General features: G+C 45.9%; 1 protein-coding gene and 1 pseudogene across 2 annotated transcripts in view; both read left to right on the top strand.

The window, feature by feature from the left end:
* The first annotated feature begins 2,172 nt into the window (after positions 1–2,172).
* On the top strand, positions 2,173–5,147 carry LOC121313948 (annotated as a pseudogene).
* Positions 5,148–22,188: 17,041 nt separating this feature from the next.
* The window catches only part of slc39a6 (solute carrier family 39 member 6), a 71,139-nt gene continuing 70,827 nt past the window's right edge, over positions 22,189–22,500 (top strand). For both annotated transcript variants that reach the window (XM_041248033.1, XM_041248032.1), the window contains exon 1: positions 22,189–22,332. The gene's annotated coding sequence lies outside the window, so the exon portion shown is untranslated. The remainder of the gene's footprint in view (positions 22,333–22,500) is intronic.

The following is a 22,500-nucleotide window of genomic DNA, read 5'->3' as shown; positions in this document are numbered from 1 at the left end:
GAAAATTAAATGAATAGCTAATTGAGGCACCTTTTGCAATAATAACCTATTTTAAATTAGGATATTTGACAATGAGCTTTTGGCATGATTCTTTAGTGATTTTTGACCATTCTTCAACAATTGTTCCAGTTCATTCAAATTCCAAGGACTTCTTCAACTCATACCAAAGATTCTGAATAGGTCTTAGATCGAGACTTTCACTAGGCCATTCCAGAACCTTGATTTTATTCTTCTTTAACCATTCAGATATAGATTTTGATGTGTGCTTTGTATCGTTGTTGTGTTGAAACGTCAAGTTGCGCTTTACACCAAGTTTTGTAGCGGAGGGTTTCAGATAAGTGGCCAATATCTTTTGGTATGCTGTGGAATCCATTTTACCATGTATTGGAACTAAATTTCCTGTGCCGTTAGAGGAAACACAGCCCCATAGAAGGATATTACCACCTCCATGCTTGACAGAAGGTATGGTGTTCTTTTCTTTGTATGCCTCACCAAACTTTATACAAACATGATGACTATCAGTGTGACCAAATAGCTTTATTTTTGTTTCATCACTCCAAAAAACCATTGACCAGAACTCATATCCATCATTCAAATGTTGTTTTGCAAACTTTAAGTGATTTCCTTTGTGACGTTTCACTAAGAGTGGCTTTTTCCTTGGCTGCGATCTTTGAGACCTTCACCATGCAATACCTGACCTGTGGTTGAAATGGAAACCCCATTCCGACTTGCAGCTAATTCACTTTGAATATCTTTGGCTGTCAATCTCGGATTGTTATTAACTTTCCTCACAATTCTCCTACTTGTTCTTGGTGAAAGAGCCTTCTTTCTTCCAGACCTATGAAGCATTGTGACTGTACCATGAGTCTTGTACATCTGATAATAGAAAAAATAATTGAAATTGAGATACTGAAATGCTTGGAAATCTTCTTGTATCCTTCTCCAGCTTTATGACAATAAATAATCAGATAGTTCTTTACTTTTGCCATATTGACTTATTGGTAATGACAGCAATCATCCTATGCCTAACCCTTTTATACTCAGAAAGAATGAACTAGACCTGCGACCGCTGGAGCTGCAGGTCCTGCAAATTGCTCTTCCTCTCTTCGTACGCACTCTGTGTGGCTTGGTTCCTGAGAACCAGGTGGCTCTCCAGCTTAAGTAGCTCCCTTTCCAGCTGCTCGCTCCCCTCATGAAATCCTGGCAGATCTTGATCTGCGCTTTCCCCACATCCAACCACTGGCGCCATGTGGGGAAGTGAGATTGTCTGCCATGCCCAGACTGCCGAGAAGTCCTGCAAAGACTGAGCAAAGCACTCATCCTCCAACAAGTCATTGTTGAAGCGCCAGTAGGCAGCATTGTGCCTAGCTGGCATTATGGCTACCATCACGGCCACCAGGTTGTGGTCCGTGAACCACTCCGGCTTGATTGGAGGAGCGAATGCAATGCGCATGGTTCCACGAGATGTAGGACCTGTCGATTCGGGACTGAGACACCTGCCCCTCCCTAACCCTGGGGAAGGTGAAGGCAGAGGCCTCCAAATGTTGCCATCACCAGATGTCGACCAGGGAGAGCTGAGTGGTCAGCTCCCTCAGAGCTGCTGACAAGAGCGGGTAGGGTTCATGCCCCATCTTGTCTGCGGCCTCCAGAGTGCAGTTGAAATCCCCTCAGAGGACTACAAACTTGTTGCCGCTGATGGTATGTGGTGCTTGTGGAGGTGGCTTTGCGCTCTGTTTGAGCTTGTGGCACCTCTTTTTCTGGTGCCCCAGCTCCTTGCAGTGGTAGCACCACACTTTCTCCGAGGAGAAAAAAAATTACATAATTGTTCCCCTCAAAGGGAACGACAAAATTGCCGTCCACCACATCCTGCCCCATCAGGTGGATGGTAACCTGGCGGCAGAACGACTGTATGTGTTGGAGGGGATGGTCCTGGAACCCATCTCTATAAGGGCTTGCAAGTGGGTCTTCAGCAGGGCATCCTATATGAAAGGTGGCACATTTGAAAGGGAGACACTGTTGCCCAGCCCCACCAGTATTTCAATTGGGATAAACATGGATATCATACTTTCCTTTCTCTTTATGTACTTCTGCTGTTTAAATCTTGTTTTGTTGATTTTTTTACAATAATAAAATTCAGTTGTTAGTCTCTAATATTTACAAAAAGTACTAAAAATGGTCTCCGACACCGAAGTGATCCCATACGACAGCATCGCCCCACAACATCGGCTACTGGTGTTGGATGCCAAAGTCCGCTTAGTCCAAACCCCGGCGCGACTAACTGCCATGATTGAACGCATCAAATGGTGAAAATTACCAGAACATCAAGCTGTCGTGAAGGCGGCACTAGGACTATTGGTGCCCAATCCAAGATCAACAGTCAGTGAAGATTGGAACGACCTGGCTGAACGCGTCAAGACATGCGCCGCAAACACCCTGGGAACCATAAAACCAAACCGGCACTTTATCGACAAACAGACCTGGTGGTGGAACAACGATGTGCAGCAGGCAACCAAGGCAAAAAAGGATGTCTACAAGACCTGGTGGAAGACAAAATGCCCAGACGATCTTGTACGATACCGCGCACTCAAATCCACCGCAAAGTGAACCGTGGCGACTGCAAAGGTGGCGCATTACCAGGACCTCTATGACCAACTGAACACGCCTGGTGGGGCAAACAAGATCTACAAAATCGCCCGCACATGCGACCACGCCACACAAGACCTAGGACACGTCATCAACATCAAAGATGACAATGGGCAGATGCTGCAGAAGCCAAAAGACATGGCGCTGGAAGGAGAAAAGTGTAAGGTACTGCACGCAGGAAATAAAAATGTACATTATAAATATCATATGGGAGATACTGAAATTGGAGAAGGAATCTATGAAAAAGACCTAGGAGTTTTTGTTGACTCAGAAATGTCTTCATCTAGACAATGTGGGGAAGCTATAAAAAAGGCTAACAAGATGCTCGGATACATTGTGAAAAGTGTTTAATTTAAATCAAGGGAAGTAATGTTAAAACTGTACAATGCACTAGTAAGACCTCATCTTGAATATTGTGTTCAGTGCTGGTCACCTCGCTATAAAAAAGATATTGCTGCTCTAGAAAGAGTGCAAAGAAGAGTGACCAGAATTATTCCGGGCTTAAAAGGCATGTCATATGCAGACAGGCTAAAAGAATTGAATCTGTTCAGTCTTGAACAAAGAAGACTACGTGGCGACCTAATTCAAGCATTCAAAATTCTAAAAGGTATTGACAGTGTCGACCCAAGGGACTTTTTCAGCCTGAAAAAAGAAACAAGGACCAGGGGTCACAAATGGAGTTTAGACAAAGGGGCATTCAGAACAGAAAATAGGAGGCACTTTTTTACACAGAGAATTGTGAGGGTCTGGAATTAACTCCCCAGTAATGTTGTTGAAGCTGACACCCTGGGATCCTTCAAGAAGCTGCTTGATGAGATTTTGGGATCAATAAGCTACTAATAACCAAACGAGCAAGATGGGCCGAATGGCCTCCTCTCGTTTGTAAACTTTCTTATGTTCTTATGTTCTTATGAATACTTCAAGAAAATATGTCACGAGGAATTTCCGCATCCTCCACTACCGGCAGCCGATACCATCTCCGTCCCAGTACCCACCATCACAATCCCAGAAGTAAACACCGCCATCAACAAGATGAAAAGTGGCAAAGCAACTGGCCCAGACGACATCCCAGCCGAAGTATAGAAGCTCCTTGAAGCACAAGGAGCAGCATGGCTCACAGACCTCTTCAACAAGATCAAGGAAAAGGCACCCCCGGAAATGTGGCAAACCAGCATCACAGTGCCAATTTGGAAAGGCAAAGGCAACGTTAATGACTGCTCCAATTACAGGCAGATCCAGCTGCTGTGCCATACAATGAAGATTTTCGAGCGTGTGCTGGACGCATGACTAAGAACCATCGTCGATATCTTGCCAAACCAATGTGGCTTTGTGAAAAACTGCGGAACAACAGACGCCATACACGCAGCTCGCCTACTGATGGAAAGGCACCATGAGAAGAGGAAAATGATCCACATGTCATTTCTCGTCCTGAAAAAGGCATTCGACAGGGTACCACAAGATCTCAGCTGGCTGGCGCTGCGACAGCACCATGTCCCCGAAGCCTATGTCAGCTGGACAAAGCTCCTGTACCAAAAGGCCACTAGCTAAGTACATTGCGCAGCTGGAACCTCAGACATCTTCAATGTTGGCGTCCACCAAGGCTCAGCCTTGTCTCCTCTGCTCTTCATACTTTGCATGGATACGGTGACCAAAGATATCCAAACAAGACATCCATGGATGCTATTGTATGCCGACGATATTATGATAGCAAGTGAAACGCGACACGGCCTCGAACAGCAAGTACAGGAGTGGAAGACGCGCTGTGAACGATTCGAGATGAAACTGAGCATTAAGAAGATGGAGCACCTGGAATGTGGTGATCAAACCGATGGCACAATCACAGCTGGTGGGGTCCAACTGAACAAAGTGACCCAGTTCAAGTACCTAGGCTCATGTGTCAACTCCGACTACACTACCCTCCAAGACGCCAAGACGCGAGTCAGCACCGCTTGGATGAAATGGCGGCAGGTCACTGGACTACTGTGCGACAAGAAGATCCCTTTGCGCCTAAAATCCAAAGCCTACCGCTCAGTGGTCAGACCAGTAGCCCTATACGGAACTGAATGCTGGCCAACAACAAAGAAATATGAACAAGCACTCCATACGATGGAAATGAAGATGCTGCGATGGACCCTCGGCTTGACAAGACTAGACCATGTCATGAATGAAGAGGCGTGAAAAACACTCAAAATTGCCCCAATCACTGAGAAAATGAGGGAATCACGCCTGCGATGGTATGGACACGTGCTCCGCAGCAATGACACATCAATGGCAAAGACCGCCCTTGATTGAATGTGTAAGGCCACCGGCCCCATGGACAACCATTTAGGCGCTGGCTGGATCGGCTGAAAGGTGACATGTGCCTCGCAAAAGTCACCTGCCGAGACACCGCAGACTGTAAGAAGTGGAGAAATCTGTGCAAACAAGCAGACCCCACATCAGTGGGAAAATGCAAAGAAGAAGATAGCAAAGTCCCTAACATTTTGATCTATGGAGATACATAGAAGTATGAACGTGACAAAACAAAAATGTCATCCCTGGGCATCCCTTACAGAAGACCCAGAACCACCTCAGCCAAAGAATGAGGCGAGGGGACCACAGCCCTGACCACCACCCCTATGTCACGACCTGGTGATGAGTGGTCAGAGCCCTTCACCCAGAATTTGTGTCCGGACCTTTGGTCGCTGGGCCTAGATCCCGGGTCACTGCACCACCAGACAGTCGCCTGGTCTCCTGCTTTGCTTCCCCTTGTGGCCCAAATGTCACTCCATGGTCGCTGGTGCTCGCACCTCTGCCAGCTGTTGCACCCACCCGGTTGCCAACCTGCACTCCTGACTCCCTGGTCTCTCTCCCTGATCGTAACACGGCTTGCAAGTGATGCTACCCTGCCACAGAGAGTGAATAGAGTAACAGGGTAACGGTAGATTTACATAATTTGTTTATTTTATTATTTTGGCGTGGACCACGGCTGACAATAATTTTCAATTTTTGTCTATATTAACACTAGAATGACCGCATTTATAGGAATACCTAGAACAACCATGACGGTCAATTTGACCGGCATATTACAAACAACAAATATTTTAATGAAAGGACACACAATTGAATATAAGTCATAGTTTTGTTCAGAAACATCGTTTAAACCATCTACACAACAGAAACATTGAAAATAAACAGATATTTGAACAGAAATATGTTTATATACAGATATATTACATAACGCCCATCTTCAAAATATTGTACAAATTTAAATAAACAAATATTTTAAAATAAATTTGTGCATATACAGGTATACCATATACATACAAAACTGTACAACTGAAACAATGTAAATAAGTGTCAACATTTTTTTTTTTTTTTAATAAATAGGTTTATTTTGTCTACATAACAAACTGAAGCTACCTTAATAGAACTCTTGGACAGGATCCTACAGGATGTTGTACAAGAGCTTGGGCAGGATCTTGTGTAGAATCCTATAGGATTATGCACAATCTTGGACAGGATCCTACAGGATCTTGTAGATGATCCTGTAGGATCTTATATATAGTTGTGATGGTTATTGTACCAAATCTTGCAGGATCCTAAATAAGGTCATATTGTCAGATCCTAGGGTGGTTAACAGTCATCATAAACACAAACAGTAGTCAATCAATCAATCAATCAATCAATCACAGCTCTTCATCTAAACAAGAAGCAACAGACAGATCAAAGAGCTCAACTCACCAGGGGGGGGGGGGGGGGGGATATGGGGACTCACATTCAGTGACTCACTCACCCATGATGGTGGCTCATCACATTAACCCCAGACAGGACAGGACGATAGAACACACACGGAGAAACAATAACCCAGAGATAACAAGTTTATAACAAGAAAAGAAACAGTCCCTTTCTCTAGCTGGAATGGTGGAAAGTGCATTTACACAGTCCCATAATGCCACGCTCCAGCCCTATGTAAATCTTATTGAGACTCCTGTCAAAGATTTGTACCAGGGACTCTAAAGGCTGGTTTGTACTTCTCTCACAGACAAAAGCCTTTGTCAGCTGCAGACACTTCTATGGGTGCACCAGAAGGATTGAGCACCCCTGAGTTTGCAGACTTTTTGACGCAGCAAAGTTATCGTAGCTGTTGGTCATACTTTCAGCTTTACTGCCGGTGTCGACTTGTGTCTAGGGTTGCCAACAGGCTCCTCAATCCCAGGACACTTTGAGACAGAGCAGGATTTAAAAATTGCCCCTAAACTGAATGAAGTGAATGCGTAAATTGGCTCCTATATATTTGCTAAAATGAATACTGTTGCTGAATTACTATGAGCAGCAAACAAGTAAAGCTGATCATCTGTTCATGTAAAGATGTAAAGAACAGCTGATCAACGTTACTGATTTGATTGGGAGAGTAATTGCATGTTATGGGCGGTTTAATATTAAATTAACAGAAAATAAAGTGACGCTAATTTATTAGTGATTCAAAAAAATAAATAAATCCTTTGAGGAGGTAATCTGTCTTTGCGGTTAAGCTCTTGATAAATATTTAATTCTAGGCATTCTTGTAAAAAATCGCAAAAATATGGTGGAGATTGTGCAAATGAGGTTTATCAAATAATAAAATGAGATGCACTGTAGCTGCTGCCAGTTGCAATACTAGCAATTATGCAATTAGTCAAGAACTCTTGAAAGCATGTTTTCAACAATCATCAAAACTTGAAACCCTGCATTTTCTTGCCTCCGGCTCTTTTGATGGGACTGTGGCAGCAGCTGCCAGCATCTCAGCATTTTCTCATGTGTTACTAAGTCAAGGTGTGCTTAATGTTCTTGTGAGACAAACGCATAAATACCTATTTTTCCCTAAAAGCAGGTTTGACATACAATGTAGTGGGACTAATAGACTACACTCGTGCTGCTAATACTGCCAGCTCATTCTGACCATGTATATAAAAATAGGATACACACCGATTATATGAAAGTGCAGATGGTCTGTGATTCAAATGTAACAATTACAAACGTCATAGCAAAGTATCGAGGATCAGCTCATGACTCTTATTTTTAAGAACAGTCACATTTTTAACTAGCTGAAAGAAAATTCATACGGAGATGGCTGACTGTTAGGTACTGCTCTGGAGGGTCGTGGGTTCAATCCCATGTGGGGGAACACTGCTGTTGTACCCTTGGGCAAGGTACTTTACCTAGATTGCTCCAGTAAAAAAAACCAACTGACAAATGGATAATTGTATGTAAAAATAATGTGATATCTCATAACAAATGTAAAAATCACCCTGGATAAGGGTGCCAAATCGGAAATAAAATAGTAATGAGTAGGATGGAGTCTGTTATTTACCTTCAAAATTTATCTTAATAAGGGCTTCATATATAGACAGGACATTGGTTATTAGAGCCCCTCTAATCAAAGTGTTAATGTTAGCCGTTTTATGGTAGTAAATTCCACGTTCTTAAATATTTTACATTTAACTTACCATACTGTTACTAACTTATATAAGATAAGGGTCATTATCCAGATTTACCTCAATTTCCTCATCATTATTTGCAGTTACAGACATCTAAAGATATGAAAGAAAACGAAAACAAATAAAAATACTGTTCTGAGTTTATTCCCCTAAAAACACTAAATTGCCAAGATCTCTCTAAATAAGAGTTTCTCAACATAAAATTAAAAATATAAGAACATAAGAACATAAGAACATAAGAAAGTTTACAAACGAGAGGAGGCCATTCGGCCCATCTTGCTCGTTTTGGTTGAGTAGCTTATTGATCCCAAAATCTCATAAGCAGCTTCTTGAAGGATCCCAGGGTGTCAGCTTCAACAACATTACTGGGGAGTTGATTCCAGACCCTCACAATTCTCTGTGTAAAAAAGTGTCTCCTATTTTCTGTTCTGAATGCCCCTTTTTCTAAACTCCATTTGTGACCCCTGGTCCTTGTTTCTTTTTTCAGGCTGAAAAAGTCCCTTGCGTCGACACTGTCAATACCTTTTAGAATTTTGAATGCTTGAATTAGGTCGCCACGTAGTCTTCTTTGTTCAAGACTGAACAGATTCAATTCTTTTAGCCTGTCTGCATATGACATGTCTTTTAAGCCCGGAATAATTCTGGTCGCTCTTCTTTGCACTCTTTCTAGAGCAGCAATATCTTTTTTATAGCGAGGTGACCAGAACAACTGGAATGGTTGACCATTCTACAAAAAGGGCATTTTTCTTGCTGAGTAGTATTGGGTTAATCCTAACAATATGTGAGGATTATTGTAGTAAAAAGATTCAATGTTGTAACTTTGTTAAAAAAACCAACTAAGGTATAACTTTGTATATTATAGTTAGCTTTCTAAAACTGCAAAAACAATTTTATTGTTTTATTTCTTTATCAGTTTTTTAATTCCTCCTGGCATGCCTCCCTGCTTCCTATTGCAAAGTGAATACAAAAAAAGAAATGTCATATATATATATATATATATATATATATATATATATATATATATATATATATATATATATATATATATATATATATATATATATGATATAGATTATCTACAAGACAAAATTACCTCAAGGAGTTACTTTCAATCCTTTCAATGGTCTTCTTCTCTTTCAGGGAACCAGGGTTACGGTAAGTAACCTAACGTTCCCTTTCAATTTGATGATGACCACCACTGACATTGGTATGGGATAACGTATACCAAAGCCATTACGAGGGAGATGGAACAGCAGTACATGAGGGACGCACAACACTGACTAACCCAGAGGTTAGCGATGAGAACTTATACCCTCAAGGACCTTTATGCCTACAGAAGGCAAGGCAGGGTCTACCACATTAATGCGGTAGAACCTGGAGAAAGTATACGGCGTAGCCCAGCTAGCCACAATACAAATGTCGGACATCAAGGCACCTTTGAAAAGGGCCTAAGATGTAGCCAAACCTCTAGTGGAGTGTGCGGCTAACCTACCAGGTGGAGGTAAGCCAGCACCATCATACGCAGTTGAGATTGTGTCCACAATCCAGTGTGACAGACGCTGCTTAGAGAGGGGCTGTCCTAGGGTTCGTGTTCCGTGACAGACAATGGTCAGATTGATGCAGAGCTCTTGTCCTATGCACGTAGCATCTCAATACCCATACTGGGCAGAGGAAATTCAATCTCTCATCCTTCGTAGAAGTAAACGGAGGGGGATGAAAATACTCCAGTTCCACAGATTGGTTGATGTGGAAGGCTGTAATTACATTGGGGAGGAAAGTGGGGTTGGTGCGCAGTGACACCCTACTGTCATCTTCCCAATACGCATGCAGGAGCTGTGTACAGACAGCGCATGCAGCTCAATGATCCACTTAGTGGAGGTGATAGCCAAGAGGAAGGCTGTCTACATAGACAGAAACTTCAGCCCTATGGAGCGTAAGGGCTCAAATGGGGCCTTCGTGAGAGGCTCTAGTACAATATTAAGGTTTCATTTGGGGAGAACAGTCCTCCCAGGAGGGCATAATCATCGTGCGCCTTCAAGGAAATGGTTTGCCAAAAAATGCGCACCTGGAGATATAGAATATACGAGGGCATGGCAAGCAGAGATAGCCGCTAAATACACCTTCAAGGTGGAAGACAATCTTCCAGCATTGAGCAGTTCTAGCATAGGGCAAATAATGGGGTCATGGTTCCCAGCCTGAAACCAAGTTTGAAAATACTTCCACTTGCAGGTATACAGAGATCTAGTGGAGTCTGCCGTAGTGCTCCGCATCGTTTCCACAACCAAGTGTAGGGCTATCCAGCAGTCCCTTTTAGGGGCCAGACCCATAACCTGGCTGGTTCCGGGTACCAAATGGAGCCTTTCACCAGGCTGAGGCAAGCCAAACGAAGAGGAATCTCCCAGGGCTACCCATGCAACAGCTGACACAGGGTCAAAAACCACATTCTCCTGGGCCACTTGGGGGCCACTAGGAGAACTGATGCTTTCTTTAAACTGACTTTTTTGAGAAAAGCCCTGAGCAGCGGTATAGGAAGGAAAGCGTACAAAAATGCTTTGGGCCATTCGTGTGCTAGGGCGTCTAGGCCAAGTGGACCACCTAAGCGGTGGAGGGAGTACCACAGGGGCAATGTGTCGGCTGAAGCGAAGAGATCGACCTGCGCCTTCCCAAACCGTTCCCAAATGCGCTCCACCGTTTGAGAGTGGAGTCACCACTCTGACGGATACGGGCCTCTACTGGAGAGATACGGGCCTCTCCTGGAGAGGTCCGCTACCCAGTTCACCACTCCGGGAATGTGCATCGCCTTTAGGGACAGTAAATTTGTCTGAGCCCATATCAGCAGCTTGAAAGCTATGCGATGCAACCCCAGGGACCGTAGGTCTCCCAGGTGGTTGACATATGCCATAACTGTTGTGCTGTCCGTCCAGATCAGATCAGTGTGTACCCTCAGATGTACTACTCTGACTCCCTGTGGGTGAACGTTGAGGCGTACCAAATATACACGTCCAGGGACAGGTCGCCAGGCTGGTCCTAGCTCGGACGAGGATCGGCGGACTCCTCGGCATTCCACGACCGCTTCCCAACTCCGATTGGAGGCGTCTGTTGTCACTATTTTGCAGTTTAGTAACACTCCCATTTGCACACCTTTGTGTAGGTGAGAGGGAACCGTCCACCAGCATAGAGCTGCTGAGCATGCGTAAGACACGGTTAGCCGACGGTGTCTGCCACGTTTGGCATTGAGGTGAAATGCATTGAGCCATGCCTGCAGCAGGCGCATGCAAAGTAGACCCAGTTGAATGGCCAAGATAGCTGCGTCCATCAGACCCAGCAGTTTTTGCACAATCTCAGGGTGACCTGCGATCCCTGTTGAAACAGGGAGAGGCACTCCTGTATAGCTGCAACCTGTCATCCGACACGTATGCACACATCGTAGTGGAGTCCAGCCAGAGCCCCAGGTACATGGTGCACTGCACTGGTAACAGTGTGTCAGCATTCGGAACCTCCTTTCTTTTAAGAACCCGTTGAGGACCATCAGATCCAAGATTGGGCAAAAACAGCCGTCCTTCTTGGGTACCAAAAAGTACCTCGAGTAGTACCCCTCTCTGTGAAAGATGGGGTCTACGAGACAAATGGCTCGCTTGCACAGCAAGGCAGCCACTTCTTTCTGAGTACCGAGGCTTGCAGAGAGTCTGCCACAAAAGTATTTGTGACGCCTCGAAAGGGAGGAGGTCCCAAACAAAACTGAAGCGCATAGCCGTTTTTCCCAGTGGCAAGCACCCAGGGGTCAGCTGTTGTGCCGAAAAGGGGGTCTGAGGCCTCCAACCTTCAGGGGCCCTGCTCGGGCTGCCGAGGATGGGGATGGGCAGATTGGAGCGAGTATTTAGGGTGCTGGCCCTGAAAACGACTCCTCTGACGCTGGTTTGTGGACTGACCACGACTTACCGGTTACCTGCTGGTGTGCCCTGAAGGCATTGCCTTAGGTCACCCAGCGGAGCTGTGGGGACTGGGACTGTTCATGTGACAATTCGAGTCTGGGGAGCTCGCCAGTGGCTCGACCTACCCCATGCAGAGGCACAGGGAGGAAGCAATGCAGCTGCCTGGTGGGACGCCTTGCGTTATCGATGGGATCTTTGAAAAATCTCCTCCACAGCTGGCCCAAACGCATGACCAGGGGATATAAGCGCGTCAAGCAGTGCGGCCTTATCCGCATCAGGAACCTTGGCAAGAGACAGCCACAGCTGTCTACAAGCCACCTCTAAGCTAGCCAGGCTCCGGCCAAGGGTTTGCGATAGTAGAGTATACTGGGGGGAATCCCGCCAGGCCAAGCTTATCCATGCCTTCTAGTGCTTTAGCACACTGGGTCCCGAGGCCGGGAGGTTCCAGGAGGAGCATACCTCCTCCAAAAAATCTAGGAAGGCCGGTAACCTCTGGGGGCGGGGAGCCAGCACCTATGTCCGGAAGACAGACCGGCTAGTTCAGCCGCTGGCATCCAGGGGACCTGCAGGAAAGCTGCAAGCCGTTCCATGAGTGCCAAAATGGAGCTGGACAGCGGGAAGGTATTGGCTTCTGAGACACTCTCAGAACCAGGCTCTTCCTCGGCAAGGGTCTCAGCCACTTGCATCTCCAAGGAGAAAGAAGCCCCATCACCCGAGGCCACTATGGACAGCGTGTCCTCCTGTGCCAGCTGAGACGACCCTGCCCACCCTTTCTGCACTCCCATGGGTGAGGGAGGGTATGGTGATTGGGGCTGTGGGACATGGGCAGGGGTCTGTGGCGCCTGTCTAGCCAAGAGCTCCAGGACCAGGGTCATCTGGACCTTGAGGTCCACAATGTTTCTTGCCTGCTTGGAGCTCTTCATCAGTCTCGCTTGTGGAGATGGGGAGTGACTGCGGGTGCCCTGTGTATCGGGAAAGCCTGACAGGGGTCCCTGGGACAGGTCATTTTGTGCGCTCCAACCTGCTGGTGATCCGGCCATAGAGGACGTGGAGCTCGCCCTGTTGGCTCTCTCTATTGGCTCTCTCTAATTGGCTCTCGCTGAGGCCCTTCTGTCGGGGTTGAAGGGCCTCACAGATGATACATGCCCCGTTCCTCTCGGGGACCATGGTGGCATGTGGCACGCGCAAGTAGCATACGCAGATGGTGTGCTTGTCCTCCTGCGGGATGCTAACGTTGCAGGCCGTGCACAGATGAGAACCCGACATAGGCCTGGCCTTGCGCATCAGTACTAGGACACTGCCTACACTGCATCGAACACTGGAAGTGTCAGCGTAGTGTTTACAACCACTGGTGTTGCAGCCAAGGTATTAACCTTGCGCACCTTGTGCCGAGTACCCTATAACACTGGGTACTGCGCAGCATTGTTTAGGTTGACTACTGCCTCCGCAACTAGTGCAACGTGCACCACGTGCACTGTTTGCACTGTGCGTCCCAAGCGGTGTGTGTATCAGGTACCGTACGCTACATGAACTGCGTACCATGCGTAATCACACTAGAGTGGCAGAGGTATCAGCACGTGTGCACATGTGGACTGTGCGAACCAAGCACCGCACACACCGAGTACTAAGAGCACAAAATGCACTGCTTACCGTGCAGCGTTGTTGTACACTACCACTGAGGCGCTGGGCACCGTGTGTCTCTTATACTAAGCACCTGTGCTCCGAGATAATAGTATCACGGGTTATGCATGCGCTGTGGTACCGCAATACAAGGGAGGCTGCTACACAATATGCCTACAAGTCACTTGACAGCAGGGAAACGGCAAGGCCTAACCCCGAGGAGGACACGTGTATTCAGGAAGAACGTAAAGAAAGAGAGAGTGAACTGTTTACAAGGCCCAACTCACTGAGGTGGCGGGCCTGTGTAGCCGGCAGGGTCTACTCGACAGCGGGGATACGGCAAGGCCTAGCCCCGAGGAGGACACGTGTACTCTCAAGAAGAAAAGACAATCATTCGCAGATGACTGCACAGGCAGCCGCTCACAGACGAGAGACATATAAAAAAGAGCGGCTTACCACGTAAGAGAGGAGGTCGCTGAAAGACAGAAAGAACTTGGTCTTTTAAGTCGTTGATTCCAGGAAAGTGGCAAGCTGCCTTTCAGCACGAATGCAAGGGAAATACAACAAGACTCAATTCGACTGGATAAGCTCTTTCCTTATCCACACTCAGCTAAACACACAGGTCTTACCTTACCATCTTGAGAGGGAAAAAGAGGAGGATCTTCCTGCGAATGACGGTTTTATTCCCTCGATAGGCGGGACCAAGTGTGTCATCACAGGAAGGGGCCTTTCAGTAGCTCTGGTATAGAGCTCAGCAATACCTACCCGAAGGGCAGGAATATCCTATACCAATGTCAGTGGTGGTCATCTTGAAATTGAAAGGGAAGAGGATTACTGTAATAACTGAAATAGTACTACCACAATGGAAAGTCATTAAGGAAGCAAAAAATCATGGATCAAATCAAAACTTTGACCCAACTGCTTATCACAAATTAGAAATTTAGAACTTAGAATTCTTTTGATTACCAGAGTAATATTGTAAGAAATATTTTGAAACTAATGTCTATATGCTTAAAAGTAATTTATATTATTTGTGGTGAATGCAGTTAGAGATGCAATAAAAATTAATAAAATCAAGTGGAAATTAAATACTTTATGATAAAGTTTTTTAAATAGTTTTGGAAAGAACACCTAAGCAACCAATTTTCCATCAGGATACCTTTGATTAATTTACCCCTGCTGCTTTCAAGTATTTAACATGGAACTAGTGCAGTAATCCTTAAATATCACTTACCAGGGCATTTAGCAAGCATAATTTTTTTCTGTCTTTCACTATAGGGAATGCGTTTTGCCATTGTGAAGAAATTACGTAGTCCAGGGCTTCTCTAACTCGATCCTGGGGACCCCCTGTGGCTGCTGGTTTTCATTCCATCTGAGCTCTCAATTACTTAACTAGACCCTTAATTGAACTGACAGTTTGCTTAATTACACCTTTTTGCTTGTTTTCAGCTCTTGAACAGTTGTATATTTCAACTACCCCTGTTTGAAATAAATGTAAGTTCACTTGACATGCAGATTGAATAGTCATATGTCACCCAATCACAATCTAAATTTCATGAACATAAACAATATAAAAACTGTCTGTGTCACTCTGAACAATTCAATATTCAGGAAATTAATATAAAAAATAAAATAGGACACAGCTGTGCTTATTTACAGTGACCTATCAACCCACACTTAAATGTTGCTGAAAAGAAAACAGGCCATAGCCACAACTAAAATACTTAAATATGTCAAGTGATCTAGATTACAATGACATTTTGGAAAAAGGGAGACCCTGTGGAGAGTGAAAAAGACTATGTGGAGAGTGGAGAAGATTGTGGAGAATGAGAGTCATCATGCCAAGAAAGGGGAAGACCTTGTGGAGAGTGAAGAAGACTATGTGGAGAATGAAAGTCATCATGTGGAAAGTGAGGGACCTGCCAGTGATTCATTGGAAACAGCTGGCTCTTCAAAGGACTTTTTATTGGTTTGTGCTAAAAGTGATTCACATTTTGATGACTCCAAAACATGCATCCTGTCTAAGTTTGCTAATGAAAGAAAGAAGAGTGATGTCCTGGACCTCAACAGTGCAGCTGCCAGAGCAGTGCAAGAGATTCCCAGGTAAGCGAGAGAGGATAGGAGAATAGAGTGATCCACAGAGTCAAAGGCAGCAGAGGTGACAGACAGGACAGCAGTTCCAGTGGAGTGAGCAGAGTGGAAATAAAATTTGATAGGGTCGAGCAGAGTGGTTAGACTGGAAAGGGGAGGGGGTCCAGGGCACACGTGGTGGGTTTGTGGCCCTGGAGTAGGGAGAAGAGTTCAGTCTGAGAGGGGAAAGAAGGAAAAGAGGGAGAGTTAGTAGGGGACACAGATGGGGTTGGGGTTGGAGCGGGAGGGGGTGAGGGTGAGGGTGTGGTGTTAAAGAGTTTGCAGATATCAGATATTTTAGAGAAGAAACAGCCTAAGTCGTCAGACGAGGGAGGAGAAGGTAGCGAATAGCTTATGGGGGTTGCTAGTGAAGGATTGGACAATAGATTGGAAACAGGATGATGTAACAGGGGAGACCTGTACTGACTGGCACATGCGTGGTACTGCAGATGGGGGCAGCAGTCTCATTGATCCGCCTGTCCAGCATGGCAGTGACACGGAGAGGTGGGAGAGAGGGTGTGTGGCTTTCCCTCTCTCTGAGTGTCTGAGAAGTGGGCCTTGGGGGAATTGCTGGCCTGTGACAGAAATTTGAGTTCTGGTGATGAATCTTCCTCCCGACCTGTGAGGGCGCTAAAGAACGAAAGGAGAAGTATCCGGAAGGGCTGGCCTGACAGTTCGTTTCCGGGTCAGGGAAGTGGGTCAGCCTGGATGGAAGCGTATTGATTTGAAAGGTAAACGAGAGGCAGCTGCAAGTAATAAGGCAGCTGCAACCGTTTACCTAGATTTCACACGGGATTACATATAGGGGCCAGGGTAACGCTGATCTTTTACTTTGTTTGGGTAACGTGAGGAGAGAAGGACTGAGAGAGGAGCTCTCAGAGTGTATTACGTGTTGTGTGTTGTCTTTGTTTGTTTATAATTGTCTGTCTTTTTCGCACCACTAGACAGTTAACGCACACCTCCGGAGCTGTCGCCACGTAAAGCACTATCCGGAGCACCACTGCACAGAGCACCTGCATGTTTGAATATCACCCAGGACTGGTGACAGTGCCTTTGTTTGTGTTTGAGACTGTACTGTGTTCTTCACCATCCCCGCGCTTTACACATTGTTGTGTACTGCCGGGGACTTATTATTTGATGGTCGCCAGACCTGGAAACAGCACAAATAAACACTTGTTCACTGAATCACTGTTGTCTGTTCATCACTCCTGCACCGCATCACCGCTACACCTGTTCCCCTTACCCACCACTTTGTCACATGGCCCTATAAAGATTACGTTCTGTGTTCCCTCAGGAGCCAGCGGAAGCACTGCTAGAAACAGCAGTGGATGAACAGAGAAAAAGAAAGACACAAACAAAAGAAAAGAATAAGATTATAGAGATCGGGAAATCCCTGGGCAGACCCCGAACGTGTATAGGTGGAGGGAACAAAATAGTATAGGATGGAGACCCGGGCCTTACGGCTAGCGACAGTTGGGGAAACGTTGCAAAGTGCAGCAAATGTATTTTGTATTTTTTGATTAAAAGTGTTTTGTTTTCTCTTTTGCTTTGTACCTTCTGTTTTGAATTAATATTTTTAGCACTTGCATGTGCACTTGACTATCTACCTGAATTGGTGAACCCGTGGTCCTGTTTACTGTTGGCAGTATTCAGGCCACGGACAAAAGCGCCCTCTGCATGCTGAAAATAATGCTTTTAAATAACCTTTCTGTCTCCCATGTGTGTCAGTGAATTGCCCACCACCTTTCCACAGATGATTTATTGAAAAAAGGTATTCCAGGGCAGGGGTGCCAGTACTTATGTCTGCAAATGTACATCCTAGCAGAATATACATCCTTGGCCTCATGTGTGTCTTAAAAGCTTTTAGTATACATTTTGGCCGATTTTAAACATCTACTTGTCGAAAAACCACTTAATGAAGAGTTCTGAAACTTGCTATACACGTGAAGGGATAGTCCAGTATTGGTGCATCAGCATCAGAAGCTGATCGGTTGCATGGTATGATGGCAATGTTGCGTAACATCATTAACAAACACCTCCTGAAATCGAAACACAGGTCAAGGTTCACAGATGAGCATCTGTCTGCAATACTGCATGTTGCCACTGCTGTGGACATCTCACCGGATATTTCAAAACTAGTGAGTGAGAAGAACTGCCAGGTGACAGGACAGAAGTTTTAAAAGGTATATGCTAGTTATTTCTTAACTATGGATAACTATGTGTGAAAAACAAGACCATGAAAATGTGTTACAGTATACTTCCTAGTTATTAGTTAGTTTATGATTTTATGGCAGTGTACAGTACATACAATACAATAGGCTAATACAGCTGTGACATTTTTATCATTAGATAGCCCTCCAAACTAAGGTGCTGACAGAAATGGCCACCAAGTCTATATGACTTTGACACCCCTGCTTTAGAGGATTCTGTTAGGATTCTACAAGATCTTACACGATCCAAGATTTCTACCAGGGTATGCATTTATACACAGACATTCTATCATCAAAATTACATGAATAAATAAACATCTGAACAGAATGGGCTTCATTTACAATTGTTTACAAAGTCTAAGTGCTGGCACAAATCACACAGATACTGTGCTTTTCAAAATATGCAGTGCATTTACCGCATTGTCCATCTTTGCTGCATTAGACTCTTGTTTGGTAAAATTTGCAGTAATTCCAAACACTCTTTTCTGTCCTGCTTCTTCAGCAATCCATTTGCAATGTGCATTGAGGTAACACTGAATTTCTTAGAAAAACTTGTGACTCATAGTAATCAGTGCAGACAGACAGCCTGGTGCTGTGAGCTGTCAAGGCTGATTAATGGCCTATCAGAGGCTCATTGAAACAATAGAAATGCAAACAGACAGCTCACTTCAGGAATGCAGACTGATATAATCAAATGTCAATACAGCTGCAAGTCCCGATTGAGAAACACAAATAATGCCGCAACATTAATTGTAATACGTATCGGTCGATTTGTCCGCGCTTGGTCGGAATAGGTATGACAGTATTTTATCTCGCTAAATATTAGTATATATATTTAGGAAAGTCAGGAAAGTACAGTTCGAACTGATAGTACTGCTTGAAGGACGGACTGAATTAAAGAAAGCAGGCTGTGAGAGGAATGAAATGAAGGCACGACCTAATGACGTGAAGATAGATACACTAGCACAGCTGCACAGCTGGACTGACAGCAAGAAGGCCAGCCAGCTTACAGCTGCACTGAGGGATAATGTGCAGCTTGTCCTTCTGAACCTTCCCTGACTGCCTGGGGAGCTACCACGGTTCGGCAGCTTATCGGAACCCGAGGGCCTGAAGCTCCGATTGCGGCGACACCTGCACCTGAAAGGTAGGCGGCCTGGCCAGCTTGGCTAAGGAGCACAAGAGGGAGAGCCGGCGGGTCTACAAGTCCTCCTCCCACGCTGAACAGAAAGAACAGGCATGCCTACAATTTGTTGAAGTGCTGGACCCTAGGGAGCTGCAGAAACACTTTAAGATACCACAACCCTGCAAGCTGCTCTCCGCTTGGCCTAAGAGTGTGATGGTCGAGGAGGGAATCGCAGGACCCCGTCCCCAAGTGCGCCTTGCCCAAGCCGGTGAGGAGACCGAGGCTAGTCAGCCCTTCCCTGGCTCCGAGATGTTAACCTTCATCAGGGCCACATCAACACAGGCTCCGCCACACACCTCAATCCCCCACACGCCTGTGTTGGAACTGTGGTTAACCAGGCCACTTGCACCGCCAGTGTCCCACTGCCTCTGCTCCAACACCCAGAAACAAGCCATCTCAGCCGAAAGGAAAAGATGCGCAAGACGGACAGTGTGGGTTCCCCACCAGGTCTCCATTTACCTGTACCAACCCGGTTGCGCTGCTAGTTGGGGGAACCTAACAGCACAGCTGGGGGAGTGGGGCTCCACTTCCCGCAGAAGCAGCTGGCCATGTCACAACTGCCTGCCAGCACTGCTGTCACTGCCGCCACCAGCTGGGGGAGCCCAACAGCACAGCCTGGGGGAGCCAAGGGGGCCTGGCTCTGACCATGGCCCACCCAGGCGAACCAGCCACCCTACAGGGGCAGCCTGGTCGGGATCGGGGCCTCTTCAATTGCCAAGCGCAAGCCACCAGTGATGGGACCCTCAGCGAAACCTGACAGCCATGCAGCCGTCCCGGGGGAAATGCAATGCAGCCCCCCCCCCCCCCCCCCCCCCCCCCCCCCCCCCCCCCCTGGCCCCCCCCCCCCCACTGGCCCCCAAGCCGGTCCTAGTCAGTTTCCTCCACCCAGCAGAAGCCAAGCCAGCAAGGGGATGTAACTCATGCAGCAGTGACCACTGTCCGGCACTGCAGCTGTAAGGGAGCTAGACAGACACACCTGGTGCAGCATCGCATGGATAGGTGGGAGACCACACCTATCAAGTTGCGTTCCTGTCACCTGCCATTGGCACGCCAGGAGGCTGCAGAGAAGCTAAGGAAACGTTCAGTTAAGCGGGTCTGACTGAGCCATCGGATAGCCCCTGGACATTGTCAGTGGTGATGGTGTCCAAGAAAAATGGAGAGTGAAGGTTCTGTGTTTACTACAGGCAGCTGAACTCTCAAGATTGGTTACTGGCAGGTAGACCTGGCACTTGACGCACAGCCGAAAACTACATTTTCCACCAGCAGGGGGCTCTGGCAGGTTCGGGTCATGCCATTCGGACTCAATTCTTCTGCCCCCTTAAGCGGTTGATGGAGAAAGCCCTGGTCGATGTCCCTCCCGACGAGTGTCTAATCTACATAGATGACCTCCTGGTGCATTGAGCCTCCTTCCAGTCTGCCCTGGACGCCCTCATGTGTGTGCTGGAAGGCGTGGTTGCAGCTGGGCTGAAGCTCCACCCAGAGAAGTGTCGGTTCATGCAGTGAAAGGTCACCTTTCTGTGCTACTGAATCAGAGATCAGCACAGAACCTGATACAGGGTGACTGCAGTCAAGAAATGGCTCATGCCCTCCGACCAGAAACAGCTGCATGGGTTTCTGGGCTTCGCCTCCTATCAACAGCACCGCTACACCAGCTCCTGCGGAAGTGGGAATCCTTCGCCTGAACAGAGGAGCGACAGGCTGCCTTTGACACACTCCCGGATGCCCTGACCCAGTCCTTAGTACTATCCCCAACCAACCCCAGCCTGCTGTTCCTCCTGGACACCGACACCAGCAATGAGGGGATCGGCGCCGTCCTGTCCGAGCCTGGGCCTAAGGGAGAGAAGGTGGCAAAGGTTCTATGGGGGGCTGCGCAGGCAAGATGTGGGGGATTTCTGCCAGTGCTGTGAAAGCTGCACCACCAAAAAAGGACTGTGAATGGGAGAGAAGGAAACTGAGCTGCAAATCTACCTCCTGACCACCGGGATGGGCCAACTTGATGGTAGGACAGAACCGGAAATCTGTCATCTTGGTGAAAGGGCGTAGCTGTGGGACTGCTAAACAACTTTGTGGCACTGTGCTGATCACGGGGCGGAGTTTGGCAATACAAAGGGGATGCAGGTAAGTGAGTACGGACCCTTATGCGGAAACCTGGGTCGTTTTTGGACTTTGTCGGCCCCAGGGTTAGTGGATACTGGCAGGGGGCAGGAATATAAGGGGGGGGGGGATTATGGTGCGGGGGAGCAAAAGTTGGGAGCAGAGACGAGAGTGGAGCCAAAAAAAAAAAAAGGATTAGAGATAGTGAATAGAGGGTAACGGTAGATTTACATATTTAGTTTATTTTATTATTTTGGGTGACAAGTGGTCCTCAGTTTTAGTCTTTGTTAATAAACCATGGATTCGATGCCAGAAAACTCCATGTGTGCGAGCCTGCTTTTATTTTCACGTGATGCTACAGTATATACACAAACTAACAGTATGCACAGGATCCTAATCTCAACCAAAAGTACAATATCATGAGCTGTAACAAAAATTACATCTCTGGTGGCTACAGTACGTTTGCTGGAAGGCATGTGAATATTTAAAAAAATCACCCAATTTTCCCCACATTTATGCTTCACTTGTGATCAACAGAAGAAAAAAAAAAAAAAACGTCAGCAATTAACTGCACAGCTCCCACAAAGATACAAATCTGCACTCTACACACATCACACATCTCACATTATATGTTGACTATAAAACGTTTTTTTTTTTTTTTATTTATTATTTTTTATTTAATAATAATAATAAAATTTTAAAATTTAAAGTACGTTTCTTAGAATGAGTATTAACTTAGTATATATATATATATATATATATATATATATATATATATATATATATATATATATATATATATATATTATATGAATCCCAGAAAATAAAATGTTACATTATTAACAATACAATAATAATAACGAACATGGTACAAAAAAAAAAAATTAGAAAACGTCACGTGGTTCCTCCCTCTATAAGCAGCTAGCTAAGGGAGCCGCACCTGGGAAGCATCGCGTGTCTTGCCTTGGAAATATAATTCATTACTTATTTACAACCTTATCTTCATTTCAGTACACTACTGAGAACAGCACAGCATCCTGAGATTTCTGGGTATCTTAAAAGTAAGTGTGTGGTCCAAATCAATTTTATATTATTTGTTTACTGCGACAGCTTATTAGATGCTTTGTTCTGTCTGACCAGTATGCTGTTTCTCTTGTTTCCGGAGGTTGACTTTAGTTTGTGTTTTTGCACACGGCACCGCTAACAGTGCAGGGTGCATAAAAATCTTA

Source organism: Polyodon spathula, chromosome 4 (assembly GCF_017654505.1).
Source record: "Polyodon spathula isolate WHYD16114869_AA chromosome 4, ASM1765450v1, whole genome shotgun sequence".
NCBI lineage: Eukaryota > Metazoa > Chordata > Actinopteri > Acipenseriformes > Polyodontidae > Polyodon > Polyodon spathula.
The sequence above is the reverse complement of the archived record's forward strand: the minus strand, read 5'-3'. Positions and strand labels throughout refer to the sequence as shown.